At 46.9% G+C, this 13,658-nt stretch overlaps 1 protein-coding gene across 1 annotated transcript in view; it reads right to left on the bottom strand.

The window, feature by feature from the left end:
* Positions 1 to 12,410, bottom strand: part of LOC142580069 (gamma-butyrobetaine dioxygenase-like) — a 73,670-nt gene extending 61,260 nt beyond the window's left edge. The window contains exon 1 of the mRNA XM_075690839.1: positions 12,274 to 12,410. The gene's annotated coding sequence lies outside the window, so the exon portion shown is untranslated. The remainder of the gene's footprint in view (positions 1 to 12,273) is intronic.
* Positions 12,411 to 13,658: the final 1,248 nt, after the last annotated feature.

Below are 13,658 nucleotides of genomic sequence, written 5' to 3'. Positions count from 1 at the left end.
AATGATCCACAAACGACTAAATTGGTTCCTGGAAACTACAAAAGTTTACCCGGGGGAAATGAATGGCTTCCGGCAAAATAGGTCCGCAATTGATAGTCATTGCCTTGGTCTCATCAACTGAAGAGGAATTGGTCTGTGGAAACATACCTACTGCATTATTTTTGGACATTAAAGTAGCACATGATTCGCTCTATCATAAAGCAATACTTTACGCTTTGGAAACCCTTAGTCTTGGAGGACGACTTTACGCATGGATTGAAGACTATATTCAAGGACGCCAACTTCTCATGTGTACCCCGGATGGCCCCACGGCGCTTTATGCCGTCAAGAAGGGAGTGCCACAAGGAGCTGTGTTAAGCCCCGTATTATTTAATTTAGTCCTCATCCGTCTGAGAAGAAACCTGCCACGTGGCGTCAAAATCACACGGTATGCGGACGACATCTGCATTTGGAGTGCGGCGCGTTCCCGCAGTAGCACCCAACAACGTCTCCAGAGAGCGCTAACAAATACATCGGCCTACCTAAATCCAAGGGGTCTGAAATTGTCCCCCGACAAAAGCGTTGCCGTGGCTTTCATGCGGAGGTGTATGGAAAAATACCTACTAGTGTTAAGTGGTCGTACCCTTCCATGCGTCAAGACGCAAAGGTTTCTTGGAGTGACGATCGATAGGAACCTCACATGGTCGCCTCAAGTGAAAAAACTGAGTGAGAAGATTTCCTCGGCGTCGCACGTATTCCGATTTTTAGCCGGATCACAGTGGGGCAGTAACTGTCGGTCAATGGTGCTCCTCCATAAGGCCTACGTCGATGGAACACTACGTTATTACCTCCCGATCCTGCAGAACATGTCTCCCACAAGCAAGAGAAAACTTGAGGCAGCACGAAACAACTGCCTTCGCGTATGTCTTGGCCTTCCGAAGGGGTCGTCCCGCTCAGGAACTGTAGCAGAAGCTGGATGCGTGCCTATCGAAGTGATATCTTAGCAGGAGACACTTCGGATTCACCTCCGCCACGTCATTCATACGAAGACTCACTTTTTAAAGGATATTTCTAGAACCCGTGCTACATCTAGCTTTGGACAGGCCGTCGGAAGCATATCTATTTCGATTCCTGCTCAGGCGTCACACATTGTGCCACGAAACATTTTACCATGGACACTGTCCCCACTGGAAATCGTGCCATATATCCCTGCAATCAGTACGAAAAAGAAAGTGCCTCAAGCAGCGACTTATCAGATAGCTTTGGAATATATGCCCAAAGAATACGCAGCCGCAACGCACATTTTCACAGATGGCTCTACAACTCCACATCGCTCATCGTGCGGACATTTTGTTCCCTCTACAGGGCAACGATTCTCGTTTCGTCTTGAGCGAGCGACATCATCTACTTCAGCGGAGGTATACAGCATTAAGGAGGCCTTTGTGTATGTACTTCGACAGCAGCCGCCAAAGACCTGGGTGATTTTCACGTATTCAAAAGCAGCCCTACAACGTATGTGGAACAGGCACAAGCGTTGCAATAATCAACCTGCAGCATTTGACATTGCTTATCTTCACCACAAGGCTAAGATTGCTGGGCATTGCATCAAGTTCGAGTGGATACCTGGTCATGCCGGCATTTCGGGAAATGAAAGAGCGGATGAAGCTGCCAGAAATGGATTGCAATACCGCAATTTCAAAAGAACATTTTTTTTACAAAAGCCGACGCTTCAAACATGGCAAAAAAAAAAATATGCCTATCAAGAAAAAGACCGCTTCTGGAACCTGCCGCTTCACCAAGATAACTTCCTGCATTACATTGACCCAGAAATGAGACCGAACATTCCACGACCATTTCCTCGACACGCATTGTACCTATCGTCTTCCACTGAACGTGGCATACACGAACAATTAGCTCTACCGCATATAAAGCTTACCACTAACCCATACTGCGACAATTGTCGCAACTTAGAGACAATGGAGCACATATTACTAGAATACCCCGCATACCGCGACGAGAGACAGTTTTTTGAGCAACAAATGGACATGATTTGCCACGAACCGTTAACATTACCGAGCATGTTAGGTCCAATGCCCGGCCCTTCAAAACAGCGGCGGGTTTTGGATTTATTGTTCAAATACCTGTCAGAAATTGGTCTAATAGGAAAACTTTAAAGATTGCACACTTCATATACAAAAGACTAAATTTACCCGCCATGTCACCTGTAAATATTAGTATCAGGTCCACTTGGACATTTCATATTTATTTTTATTAGCTTTTTATCCCACCCTCTTCTGGAATCATTTATTGCCATTCCCATCCCTATACAGAATAGCATGCCAGCGGTTATATACGCGCCGGCAAAATTATCTGTGTTTCTAATAAAGAGCCCTCTCCCTTTCTCTCTCTCTCTCTCTCTCTCCCGCACCCGGACCTACTGCAATTTTTCTTACGGACAATTCGAGCATAGAGGTTTTTGTGAATACGCGCTCAGAATAGTGATCAGAGCGCCGGCGTGATTTAGCAATGCTATACAGCGCGACAGCTGCGCATTTTGCACCGCTGTGACAAAGACAGCCGGCGTTTTGTTGTTCACACGTTGACACGAATTTCTAGTCACGAACATTCCTCCAGATCGGGCGCTCCATCCCAGCGCGAGAACCATGACGCTATTATGACGCAAACAAAAGGAATCTTGAAAGAAAGCGAGTAAGCAAAATTGGAATGTGTTCAGTTAATTGTGGTGTAAGAATAAAGCTCAATTCTACATTAGACTGCTGCTTAGTGCGCGGCGAAAGCACTTATTCATAGCAAATTTCTGCAAATGGGGGGGGGGTAAGAACTCAACGTGCCGCGAACAAAAGAAAATATAAACTAGCGATTACTAATTAGCGTGCTGCTGATTCTTTACACAATTACGAAGCTGAAACAAGTGCGCACTTCGTTCTACGCGCTTGGCATGCGAAAAGAAACTTATTTGAGTTACTGCTCAAGAACTTCTTTCTGTCTCTTTCTTTACTGAAGCGGACTTCTTACGACACCATATTTTTTTTAGAACCGCATAATAGAAGGTGTTACCCGCCGTGGTTGCTCAGTGGCTATGGCGTTGGGCTGCTGAGCACGAGGTCGCGGGATCAAATCCCGGCCACGGCGGCCGCATTTCGATTGGGGCGAAATGCGAAAACACCCGTGTACTTAGATTTAGGTGCACGTTAAAGAGCCCCAGGTGGTCGAAATTTCCGGACTCCTCCACTACGGCGGGCCTCATAATAAGAAAATGGTTTTGGCACGTAAAACGTCATATTTTTTTTTTCAATAGGAGGTGTTCCAAACATGGCGTTTATGACGTGCTTCCAGCTCCGCAATCACTTCCAGCACATGCAGTCGGCATAAGCATAGCCCTCGAGATCCGGTTCTTGCTGCGGCTTGGATTTGAACACCACCTTTGGCGTTACCGTTGTTTTACCGCCGTCGCTTATACAGCCACACTTGAACAGCAAAAGCGCCGTCCATCGGCACACTATTCGTCTCGACCCCGTCGCATCTCGCTCCTTGTCCGTCAGGAAAGATGCATGAAAAGAATATGGTTGACGACAAAACATTGTACTTCCCGCGCTATATCACTGCGACCTCATCGACTTTTGGCAGCGACTGCTCGGAGCTACTCTTAGCTGTTTATCGCCAGACAATGTGCTAATCTTCGTAGAGAACAAACCATAGACTCGACCCTAGTTTCGAGAACTTTTCTCAGCAAGAATCACCCAAATACGAGAAAAGCCTTCGAAGTTCGTGACGTCGCACAAACGTTCGGCCGCTGTGGTCAGGTTGAAAAATCGAAGGTGAACTTTGTCATTCTCTCCAGTAGTAACGGAGAGAGAGAGAGAGTAAGGAGATGCAAGGCAGGGAAATCGACCAAAATTTTCCCGATAAGTAAATGCAAATAGTACTCTTTTCTTTTCAAGCATAATTTAGTGTGTTAACCGAGCTAGTGCAGATAATAAGCACCCATTCAAGCTCGTGCTCTCTGCATACTAGATAGATAGATAGATAGATAGATAGATAGATAGATAGATAGATAGATAGATAGATAGATAGATAGATAGATAGATAGATAGATAGATAGATAGATAGATAGATAGATAGATAGATAGATAGATAGATAGATAGATAGATAGATAGATAGATAGATAGATAGATAGATAGATAGATAGATAGATAGATAGATAGAAAATAATTTTAATTAGAGCTGTACATGTTTGCTTGGCGAAATGTCTGACATGCTGCTAGCTAGTCAAGCGACTGAGTAGCTCAGTATGTGATGATGCAAACAAAGGAAAAGCGAATGCCCAGTGACACGTCTTCGTTGCCAGTCACCACAAAGATATGGTTCCAGGAATTAAATAAGCAGTGCAGTGGCAATGCACCGGCAGAAGTGTCTGGGGACAAGTGGAAATGGAGAAGAGCTGATGAGATGTACGCGCAGAGCACTCGACCGATATCATTAGACAGCTGCTTCCGTTTTATCATCATTATGTCCCAATATATTGTCCACTTCGACAGCTGGGCGACCGGTGCACAACCGGGTACACGCGAAGGTCCCAGTGCCGCAATCCTGTACTTGATACGACGACCTCTCGATCTGCGCGCGTCTCGCATTGCACTTAGTTGCTGATAAGCAGAAACGGTCGAGATAACGTGGGTGTGCACAGTCAGAGTGCAGCGAAGCAGCCGAAAGCGGACTTGCACTCGGTGTCGCAAAGCGAGTACGGCTGGAGTGGCTCACTCTAAATAAAGGTCAGCTTTTGCTTGATCCCGTCAAGGACGAAATAATTGCATTGGCCACTGGCGATATTGGAGATATGCCGTTCAAGAATGGCGCTCAGTGACCTGTACGAGATAAATTCCGCCGAATCTCCCGTGTCCCAGCCGTAGCTGCTATGTGACGATCTGGCCCGGCCGAATAGGTCGGTCGTGTGCAAAGAATAGTGTGCACGGAGCGTAACGCAATGGCTCGTGTTTTAAGTATCACAACCTAATCTATTCTTCGCTTACTCATTCTATATTTCGTTCCAGTTTCGCAAAAAAGCTTGTATTTTTTTTCTGTATGTACCGTTCAATAAAACACATTCGCTAACGAAATTGTTCCACGTCTTTACACCAGCTCGCATCTTCTGTGGTCAGGTGCGCATGAGGCGCAGCCTTATACATTTAATGCGACAGCAGTTTAAATCTGAAAAACAGGAACTGAATTCATAAAGCTCCTCATTTGTAAATTCGGCTTGCTGGCCGCTCTCTCTAATAATAATCATACATCAAGATCTGTTGGCATCTCAACTTATGAGTAGTTCTACCATAACAAAACTTTTGTGAACTCCATTTCATACATGGCAAGCAACACTACGAAGGCTAGGGAGACTTCTTTAGCTGCTCGCATTCAGGAGCAAGAATAGTGGGTCACATGTAAAAAAAAGAACACACACACACATGGGTATGAGTCGTGCAATTCGATGTGACATTAGACAGTTTTAGTTTAGCACGTTTAGCGTCATAGCGGGCTTGGCGGAATAGCACGATATAATTGCGTTTGCCCAGAACACCCATAGCGTTTAGTGTACGGACGCTATTTCTCAGATTTAGGTTTTCCGTGTGCAGACGGGTTTCGGTACGCAAAGGAACCTTTGCCTACGCAAAGCGCCAAGCCCAGCCTGCGTTATTTTGTACTTCTTTGAGGTTATTTTGTATACTTCTTTTGTATACAAGCCCGGTGGTTCGCGGCCCTTAACTTTGCGTACCCAAAACCTAAAACGGTATCGCGTGGTTTGTCTAGTTTACGTAAGACATGGCGGTGGTCCCTAACTGAATTTGTCATTTTTTTTTGTAGAATTAACTTCTTTCATAGCAAATGACTGTGTAAACGCGTCTTTCGCTTAGTCTCGGGCCGCTTCGACGTACTACAGATGGATAGCGTTGCGGAGTTTTCGAGATCGCTTCTCACTTCGAACGCGTCGGGGCCTAACGAGAGAAATCACCAATGAGCACCAGGTTAAACAGGGTAGGGCTAAGTAATCCGCCTTGTGGTACACCACGACTGCTATAACCAGGCGCCGTTGGTTAACCTTCAATCAAAATAAAAATATTCTGTTCAAATAGCTTCGCATTCCGGAACGGCAGCGCCACCTATTGGCGAAGTCGAGAGCTGGGCGCGATGGCATGTGGCCTCTGAGGTCGGGCGATCTCGGGGGCCATGGACGGCAGGCTTGTACTTACTTCGCCATGAGTCGGCGGACATGGAACGTACAAACACAACGCGCTCCCGGCTATCACTAAGCTGCTTCACCCACTTTCTGACGCACAGACAAAGGTGGACGAATAGATAAGAGCGCTTATGTGCACGAAGCATGCGAAATTTAAAGCGTAATTGAAAAGTCTCCTGGCACATAAACTATGCTATCACGCTAAAATAAAACTCACTTTCTGCCACGTTCATTTGTGGAATGGTAGCGCTATGCTACTTAACCCCGCGATTACGCAAACCGTAAACTAAGACTGCTTATGAAGGGCCACTCTTAATGATAAAAAAAAACATTTAAATTTCTCCGGTGCTGGGCAGAATCGAACCTACCTTACACACCTACATGCAGACACTTTTCTGTGAATATATGCGCGGACTTCGCGGTGGCACCACCAGATGGTGCCACTTGTCTAATTGGATGCGCGAGGAGCCCGGCTGCACACACACCTCATATATAATGCCTTTCGTCGGTGGTAAGAGAGCGGCTGCAATAAGTATTCAATAAAGTGGGTAATAGGGTGCACTATGTATTCAATAAACCTTAAACAGCAAACATTAACGTTGACATTCAACGTGAGATAAGTGCCGCTGGAATTTTTCATTCTAACTTCTCCATTGCTATGCACACAATGTCATCTTCGTCCACCGCAGTATAAGTAAATAATGTTCAAATCCCCATCCATGCGTGCGTAATTGAAACAAATCTTGAAGGGTTTGGTCTTGCTGGCTACTTACGACGGAAAGAGTTACACGAGCCAGAAACACGTTATGACCACCATGCCTCCGGCATCACTTCTTACTTGTTGTGGACTCCGAAATACCCGCACATGTGCCCTCACTTTCAGAGGCTGTGTGGCCCAAAACTCCATGCTTCAAGTAGTTAGCACGGGAAAAACTGCCGAGTTTCAAGTAATCACATTGAAGCTAACTACTTGATACTTAGCAGTTTCAAGCGGGGCACGAGCTTGATTAGCAGTTTCGTGCTGCTTGGCCACGTGGAGAGGACGATGCTTAAGATGAAGACGTGACTCGAAGACCTCCAGATGACGACAGCGCAAGGCAAATGGCTCAGTGACAGGGCAAACCAAGCTTTAAGGCTCTTACTGCTGTGGCAGTAAAATATGGCCTTGTTGTCCAAAATCTAACGGGAACGAAGTGGCGATAAACGTACAATTTTCTGTTGATTTTTTAGAATAGATTGACAGCTTGTTTAGCGTAGCAGCGCAAGCCTCTAATGGAACGTGACGTGACCTGTTGCACGCCACAAGGACATCTGACAAGGACAGCCAAATGCAGCGGGATGCCACATCGAGAAGCGTCGTAAGCATGCAGTCAAACCTAAACAAAAGCATGGAGTTCTATAGTAAGACGCCGAGTTTCTCAAGGACTACACTGTCACGCTGTGCGCTTGCCTCTTCGGCAGGAAAGACGCTGCACTGTTTTTGCAGTCTGCTAATACCAAATTATCAAACTTCTCCACGACTTAAAACAGAAAAGCCACGGAATTATTTTCCTGTGGCTGCCTGGCCATTGCGGGATCAGTGGAAATGATCAAGCAGACAAAGCTGCCCGAAAATCACATCAATAACAACACAGCATTCCCATTCCTCTTTCCTGGACAGACGCTGCAAGGCCGCTTCGTCACCTCGAACGCAAGCTCTCTTTCAGACAGTGGAACACCCCAAACATAAGACGCACCAGGTTGCGCGAACGGAACCGTTCGCCCCCCATTCCGACCTCCACCGAAGTTTCGCCGACGTGAGGCATCGCTTGTATACCGGCTGTGGCTGGGAGTGGCTTTCACGAAGGCGTACACTACTTTGATTGGAAGGACCGACAGTGCTGTGTGCGACGTCGGCGACTGCGAAGAGAACATCGAAGTCGGAGAGAAGTCGGAGAGAAGTCGGAGAGACAAACATTATCTATAGCACTGCGACGACTGGACGACCGGCCATTGTCTGTGCAAGTGCTACTTGAAGACCGTCCCCATCGCTCGTCGGCCCACAAAGCAATGAAGGCAATTTTGTATCTCTTGAGGGCGACTTGCCTATGTGAACTCCCTTGACTTCCTCAGGCCCTCCGCCGTGCGTGTGCCAGCTCACTGCACCTTTCTTACCATTCCCCTCTCTATCTCATCGTTCTATTCCCTCTTTCCCCTCCCCCAGAGTAGGGTAGCCTAGCCTTCTGGTTAACATCCCTGCTTTTTCTCTTTCTTTCCTCCTTCTCCTCCTGCTAGCTGTACGAAATCTTATTTCAGCTATAGGCCGCGTGTCCAAGAGAAGTGCGAGTACTTCATGGGGTTATAAAAACGAAAAAGAGTAATTGCTCCGGTACGACATTGAAGGAGGCCGACAGAGCACCGGAAATAATCTTCGTTGCTGAAGGGAGCTTCGAGGACGCTTTCGCAGGCGCATCGCCGATAAGCCGGTTGGTCAGGGCGTTCGAGAGCAGAAAAATTATCTGTTGTGACATGTCGTATCGCCGCTCACACAAAGAACGTGGTTTTTCCGCAGCTTCATTAACCGTGCTTTCGCGATTCCACGGATATTGCTCTTACGCTTGCACCGAATGCCGTGGATTGAGCTCTTTATTACTGATTCCGTTTTGACAAACACTGCGCAACAACTGCAATGCACAGCGAATGGAGCGCGTCGAAGAGACACCTCTTGTGGCATGATCTATTGGTTGCTGTAGGGTTGACGCTCTCCTCAAGTAGTTATAGGACCTGAAGCAACTTTCATAGTTGATTTGCTACTATCACGTTTTTAAAACTGCTTGTGTGGAAGGCAGCGAATTTGATCCATTGCGTCTTTTGAGTATGCTGTTACAGTTACTTAGCTAAAACATAGCACGTAGTACGCTCGCCATTTTTGAACCTGCATTGTGTCTGTAGGAAAAGTATCTGAAAACAGCCTTATTCAGAGCTTGGTCACTCTACAAAGCATAGGCGATTGAAATCAGTCCTCACACTTCCACTACAGTGAGTGGAACAGACCAACGGGAGGTAAACCAGCTTTCACGAACATTAAAACGGTTTTCTCTTTTCATTTACATCGAAGGCTATGCAGACCGTTACGCCCTCATTCAATTAACTGATGATGCAGACAAAAAAAATAATGTATGAAACTCTGACATCGTGTGATGTATATGGAACAATGAAAACAACGATGCACAAAGTGAGATTTACCGAACGGTACGCGCTTCAGCTGGTTGGGCTCGTGAGCACGCTACAAGATTTCCTGAGGGCATCAGCCCATTGAATGCAATCAAATTTGTCCAATAAACTTTCTCACAGTGTCAAGTGCGTTCTTCACACCTAGTTAACAACAAGGAATGCATGAATTCTTCCTTTCCAACTTTAGAGCCGCGTTTGTCGCGTACCGGCTTCTAGAATGTTGCTTATTGTGACAACCTAAGAATTACATAGTTACACGTACACTGTTAAACTAAAACAACTTTCGCATAAATGCGCCAGCCGATTAAGTTCGCTTATTTACCGCACTTCAAGCAATTTTGCGAGTTTGAAACAACTGTCTTGTCCATACAGATCGGTCTTTGTGTCACTGCATTCAGTGTAAAACCTGAACGTCTAGGCACATTTTATACAGTATCCTGATGTCGCTGCTCGGCCAAAAGTAATATATTAGCCTGGAACAACTAGATTTTATTTTCTAATTAGCCTAGCGTTTACATTAACCGATCAAGGTCATTATTTTGTGAGTGGACTCAGCTGGTTCAGCTTTGTTTCAGAGGTGACCAGCAGGTCCACTGCATTTTTGTGGGTGGAGCTTCTTTGCCATTCTAAGTTGCCACCGACCATAGTGTAAATTCTAGTGCGTTCCAACGTGCCAGCAGATTAAGTAATACAAAGTCATTCTTGTAGCTTTTCATGGAGCAAGGTAATAAAATCGGCAAGGCTATCTGAATTTCACTGAACTAAGAAAATACGCTCACAGATCTACGAAGATATTTATTTCCTTTATAGAACTTGGATAGAAGACGGGCCTTTGCTTACAAATTTAGTGTATTATGAAGATATTTATGTAGTAATTATTTTTATAGGTATCAGAATGTGATGGTTAACAAGTGAGTAGAGCCATTGACCATTGCTTTGACAGAAAGCAGGCAGACAAAGTGACAAACAAGAGCTTACGGAGTGATTGTAGAGATGAATAGTATAGCCCCTTACGTCGTGCTAACAGAAGATAATTTTTCGGTGAAAGAATGAACAGAACTGTGTAGGGCAACAACATTAGGAAGAAGCATTTGTTGGTCCTTGGACACCACGCTGCTGCCAATGAGGAAAGCACAAGACCAGTCTGTAGCAATAAACTTAGCAACGGCAGACTGGCCTTAACGTTTTCGCGTTGGGCTCTACTTCGCGGCCAAGAAAATGTTGCTGAGAATGATTTAGCTGTATGAAGATTCGATTACCCTCTAGACTAGAAACGCGGACTGTGAGAGAGGGATGAAAGAACGGAAAGGCGGGGAGGTTAACCAGAACAGAAATCCGGCATGCTATCCGACGTAGTTCACTACTGCTATTGTTTAGGCTTATCGCTTCAGCTTTCACACCTATCGTGCTTTCATCGGTAATTGATAAATTAGTCTCATTCATGGCCTACGCACGCCCTGCATGAGTTGGGTCCACCTGTGAGAAGACCTGGTCTTTTCACGCATCAGATTTGTGATCACGCATGCAAGTGACTTCGCGTGGTCGCATTAAATCACATGAACGAAATACACCTTCGGACTCAGGCATACAAGGCTCGAAGCAACAACTGATGCTGGAACAGCGCGCTCGCTGCAGAATAACTCCGCGAGTACGATTCACTGCCTCGAATTCACTGAACAGGCAACCTGTAGTAACGGTTCCTAAATAGGATACAGAGTATACCGCAAGCATAGCAATAAAATAAAAAGCGGAGAATAAGGTTTCCTCTACGACAAGAGCATCCCGTAGATAGGAAATGTTGCTCGTAGATGTCTCAGAAAAGTGGTTCGCGCCTTGCTTGGGTGCCGTACAAGAGGGAATTTTTCTTCAGCTACTTAAATTGCTGATTTAGAGCATGAAACCATGATTGGTTGCTCTCAATGCTTCGAGCAGACCTGGTACTGGCATCACACGCAAGTTTGTCAGCGAACACGGGGTCTAGAATGCAATGACAGCGCCTGGAGACACCTGAATCCGTTTAATGCGGGAGGATGGAAGTAAAAGGACTCCTGGTCTTTCTTTTCGAGGGCCAATCCTGGGAACCGCGCTAATGATCGACGGGCGCCGAGCCACTCTTGCGTTAATCTCAGCTGTCGTGAGTATAGCTGAGGGGTACGGCTCCTCATGAACGCAGCCGCGGTGTTATTGCCTTATTCCGATGCTGCCGAACGAGCTATACTGCATTTGTAAACAGCGTCTCCGGTTCAGTATTCAGACCGTTTTAGTTTCCTGGGCGAGCAAGTTAGTCGCCGTCTAGTGACATCACTATGATTATATCGCAGAAGCTGCACTCCTACGCGCGATGTGTGGACACGCATAAGAGCTAATAATGAAGGCCGTGGTTAATTTAGCTCCAGCGCTATTGACGATGTACCCATAGCAGCAGAGTTTGGAGGCTGGGAGTGTAACGATGTCGCGGTGTAACACGGAGCTTGGAAATTTTCACGCGCCATGAGCAGTTTTCCTATGGATGAGTGGGGGGAGGGCGTCTCGAGGACGCTGCGGCAACGGAATGCCTTCCACACAGCGGTCAGCGATGCCGCGTCTGTCTTCTCGGGGAGAATGGGCACAATGCACGCGGTGGATGGCCAAGCAGGAAGTGCGCGCACAAACCTCCGATTGACAGGCAGCGTGACTTGCGCGACAAAGTGCTGCGGAAGACAGCACTCATGCGTGAACGGCCGAGGTGAAACAAGCTTATCATTCGCTTCCGTGACCGACGGCTTCACCAAAGAGTTGTTGCCTGAGACAAGCGCAAAATGAGGATGCAACGCGCATGCACACTCACCGGTCCTGACGTCAGGTCTGCAACTGGCGCGACCATTGAAAACCGAAGGGTCAGGGAAAAACTATTTATGGCCGAGCGCCGGTTCCCCGCGGTTTGGGCGCGGGCCTGCGCCAAACTCTCGTCCTGAGGTGTCGACCAATGGGAAGGCCGGCCGAAGGGGCTGCGCCTGTTTGGGCAACAGTGGAGGGCCGTGCGGCTGCGCGATAAGGCGCGGGAGAGAGCGGGCCGACAGCGGCAGCATCTCTCTCCCCTCGTCCCGCGATACGACGGGACGAGGCCACAGCGATAACGGGGGCGGTGTTGCCGTCGGTGGTACATCAAGAACCAGAAAATGAAAACCATATGCGACCATCAGTCTCGGCCGCACTTGCGGGTTTCGACGAGGTATTCCACCGGAGCCTGGGTATAAGATGTGGTGCTCTGGATTTTTTATGCGCAGCGCCAGCAGCGCGCTCCGCGCCTGACCCCCCTTCCGTGTGCATGCATTGCCTCCATAGGTCGGCATGCTCATTAATCTCTTATGATCACGCACTCACTTCACAGTCGTCAAGGTGAGATTGAGTGTGTGACGTTAGTCTGAGGGACGTTAACTTGATTAAGCATAGAGGGGACTGTGAGTGCACGTTAGTATGAAGGCGAGTGAATTCCGGGAACAGTGAGCAGGGACAGCTATGCTGTAGCGACGCCTTTTCCGATGCCATTCTGTTTCGCGCTTGGACAGGGTCAGAGCCACGCTCCGCCCGCGTTATCAATGGTAGCAACCGGCCGTTAAAGGCGTATGGTAAGAGTGGCATAGAACCGAACGGAACGCATCGCTACTAGATTGCGGCCTAGGCTTGAGTATGAACGTGAGTGAGTGCACACTTATTCTCCCGACCTATGGTTACCGCTTTCGAAGAACGCAATTTCTGAGCCCTTCCATGGATGCAAAGACCAGCTTTTCATAAATATCGGCTTGTATACGTCTACAGTGCAGCGTTAATGCATGTACTACGAAACGCGCTCAAGCTCACATATAGCATGTTCTTGATAGGTTTGCAACGATTGCACCGCGTAAGTTACTCCTGCATTTCATGCCTTCCCACGGGCAAAGAGCACCATCACCGTCAACCGAATAATCCGGCTTTTAATCGAGCAGAGTTATGCCATCGAGTAGATCGTAAGGGCCCATATGACATCTCCCTTAGCGCTGAACGTTGCTATTATTACTCTCATTACTTTATTATTACTTCCTTTAAACGCCAACTAAGAGTGATCCCTCTTATTTAATTTTGGGACTATATATTACATACAAAATGTGTATAATTGCCTCTGCAGTAATTAGGCATGCTACGCAGAGATCATTATCTCGGGAAAACCTTCTTTTATAACTTCGCGTTCTTAGA

The sequence above is a fragment of the Dermacentor variabilis genome, chromosome 4 (assembly GCF_050947875.1).
Source record: "Dermacentor variabilis isolate Ectoservices chromosome 4, ASM5094787v1, whole genome shotgun sequence".
NCBI classification, from domain to species: Eukaryota; Metazoa; Arthropoda; class Arachnida; order Ixodida; family Ixodidae; genus Dermacentor; species Dermacentor variabilis.
This window is presented reverse-complemented; position numbering and strand designations above follow the sequence as displayed.